This window comes from Polypterus senegalus, unplaced genomic scaffold, assembly GCF_016835505.1.
Source record: "Polypterus senegalus isolate Bchr_013 unplaced genomic scaffold, ASM1683550v1 scaffold_4701, whole genome shotgun sequence".
In the NCBI taxonomy this organism is placed as follows: Eukaryota; Metazoa; Chordata; class Cladistia; order Polypteriformes; family Polypteridae; genus Polypterus; species Polypterus senegalus.
In genome coordinates this window covers 11,734-15,120 of record NW_024386389.1, presented here as the reverse complement: position 1 = coordinate 15,120, position 3,387 = coordinate 11,734, and the positions used below count along the sequence as shown (strand labels likewise).

General features: G+C 39.7%; 1 pseudogene; it reads right to left on the bottom strand.

The window, feature by feature from the left end:
- Positions 1–2,127: 2,127 nt before the first annotated feature.
- LOC120522684 lies at positions 2,128–2,941 on the bottom strand (annotated as a pseudogene).
- Positions 2,942–3,387: the final 446 nt, after the last annotated feature.

The following is a 3,387-nucleotide window of genomic DNA, read 5'->3' as shown; positions in this document are numbered from 1 at the left end:
TTGACACCTCTCTCTGCTATGTTCCTTTGTAAAACATTTATATATGTAAAATATTTTCCAACATCATCCACTCACACCAAATAAAACATGTACCATATAGTATCAAGAAGGTAATACATGAAAAACATTGATAACAAACTAGAATTTTTTTTAAACACACAGGTCATAAAGGATGGCGTAAGGCCCTATACTATGTGAGGAATACCTAGATGTAGAACATCTTGATATATCTAACTTACAGACTTCATATGCCCCAGCAATTAAAATGTTAAGTTCTGCAGTATAAGGCATATCTCTATACTTATTGTGAGGGCTGCTGGTGGTCCCACCCAGCATGAGGCAGAGTAATGCAGAAGTAGAAACTGTGCGCTCATGTTGGCTGTGGCGGCTGACTGAAGGCTACAGGAACTGCTGTGCTGTCTAAGGACAGCCATCTCCAGTCGAATGGGGTTCCTGATTGATCAAAGAGCTGATGCTTCTGCACCTAAATCATTTTGCTTAAGATCTTCTTCTAATTTAGTCTGAAACAGCATTCTGTGGGCATTCAAGTAAATTATATACAGTGACACCTGCTGTATGCTGATCATGCCAGTTAACACTTTGACAAAATATCACTAAAAAAGTAGAACATGACTGTTTTACTTCTAATGTGCATAAAATTTAAATCAGACACACCTTCCACAGAAAAACTGCATAAATATTTATGTAAACACACCACAAAAGAAACACTGAAAAAAAAATTACAAAAATGTGGATGCCTTATTTAGTTTCCAATATATAACATTACTAATGGTCCTCACAGCATTATTATTATTTATCACCATGTTATTTAAAGACTAAATCGCCCCTGGCCAGCCAGTGAAGACACAACACAACCAATTGACACTGTCATGTAGGCACAGATACTTTATCTGGACAGATCTGTTGAAATACATCAAAAACCACAACATGCAAATTAATGCCAAAATGGTGAAATCCTGAACCAGTGTGAATACTCTGTAAAGGACACTAGTATATATTGTTTCAAATCAGAGTTCAAAGCATTATTTTATTGATATGAAAACATTTGCGCTTTTAAAAGTCCATGACACTTGAATATTGGCGTGAATTTTCAAAACAAGTTTAATTGAAATGAGAGCAATCATTACTCACTGCTTATACTCATGGATGAAGTTGATACTTGTTTCTTTTACCAATAGCTGACAAAATGCGCTTTTTGGTTTGCGAATAACTATGCAAATCAAAAAGCATACAATTGATTAGGGTTTTAGAGATACATCATTAGGTAAAATGATAAAGTAAAAAGCTTTACTCCAATCATTCATAATCGCAATAAAATTAAATAGTTTGATTAAGGAAATGAAAATGGCTGATTTTTGCTTCTCCTTTTAGCCAGTTAAATTTCCCAAATGGTTTACTATGTATTCAAACTTGAAATACCAGTCTGAAAATAGTCTTTATTATGGAACGTTAAACCTGAAGTATCAGTCTGGCACTTCCTTTCATTGTCACACTGCACTAACGGGAGTAACTTGATAAAATTAATTCCTTAGAGGTATTAGCTTTATCAAGACAGGATTATGACTAGATGAAAAGCACTGTCAGGCAATTGAAATTCTAACCCTGCTTCCTCTGAATGATCCAGTAAGTCAGCTGATCATGTGCTGGGCAGAAGGTCCCTGGGTAATAGCAAAGGAGAGACTGCTGGAGAACTGAGCAGCCAATGGAGAAAGTGAAGGAGAAAACCTGGAGACATGGCTGCTGATGAGATAGAGCCTCATGAGATTGATTGGAGACTGTCGAGAGAAGAAAAATTAAGATCTGACCAGTTGCTGTCGAGGTGTGGTACAGATTTTGCCCTGGGTACAAGCAGAGGTAGCCAAGAGGAGGGACCACCTGGTTTTGGGTCAATTTTTCAGCTGAAAGGGTCGTCAAGATTAGGGTGTGGTGCACTTCATCCCTTAGCCGGCAACTTCGCAAAACATTTGGTTAAAGGTTAAACTGGGGACACTAATTTAATAAGTAGTCCTGAATAGAAGGCTCTAAGTTCTTCACACTAGCTACTATGGCAAGAATCCATCTACCAAGGTTTGCCATCTCTGAAATGTTAATCTTTGAATGAAATGTTTAGCCTCCCGCCCAACACCCAGTAGCTCTGTACCGTTTCACCTCTGTAAATAGTGATGCCGTCCGACAATATCGCTCACAAATGCTTCCACCTTTCTTTCCTTTGAACCACTGTCCAGCATCCACTGCTGATCACATGATATATCTGAAAGCTGGTTTCGCATCTTGCTGATTCCTGAACTGTGACCTCGGTAGTAGCCATCCTGCATTGAAGAAGTTATACTTGACATTCTTGGGTACTCCATTGATCATACGATTTCATCATCTTCAGCAGCCTCTTGCCTCTGCTGATCCACGACCACTTGAGTGTGAAGGTCCAGTGAGCCTCCCTTGTGTATGACATTCACCTGTACCTCCCATACCTGACATTTTTTCACCACTATATCCTGGCAGAGTTTGATGATACATCCTTTCATTCCACAACTTATCTTCATCCCCTTTTGTACAACATTAATGGTTGCAGGACTATTTATTCTAGCATTCTCATCTTTGTGTAGCACAAGACTATAGCACCCCAGAAGGATCACAATAATCTCCCAAAGAAGCTGCGCAGACACTTATTAATAACAATGTTGACCTCACTTGGGGTTAATCCGGAAGAGGTGTGTGTCACATCAACATTGACCAGTGCTGCTGCAGAACGAGATGATGGTAATGGACCATGAGCTTTAACCTCCCAGGGCTTGCTGGTCTCCTTCAGAACGCCTCCCTGGGTTGCTGTGCCTCGAAATTGCACATGTCCATCTTCAAGTAGATATCCTGTAGTTTCCATTAACAAAGTACGGGAACCGCTGGCAAAGCAGTACAATCCCATCTGGACTCCATCTTCATCACTGGCCACCACCTGCCCAAATGCTCTGTCCTTTTAAAGAACCTTCTGGAAAACTCAAATGAATAATGGTGCAATAAAACAGGGTCATATTCATCTTCTCCTATGATGCGCAGAACTTGTAACGGCCATTGTGGCTGAATAGTTTCCTGAATCTAATGCTATGTCACACAGCTAGAAAAGTACTGATCTTCCCAAATCGAATGTCATTTGAGATCGCACCTCTCCAGTGGTCAGGTTCAGAGTGAAAGCTACTTTACTTTCCCACTAATAACTGGCGAATAACTTAACCGCCCATAGTCATAGTCAGTATCAATGGCATGCAGGATACAGTTACCAAAATATTGAAGTTGGCTGATTTTCTCGGCTGCCGTTAATGTACTCTACGGAAAGTAGGGTTTGCTATCATTAATGTCTCAACTTCAATAGTA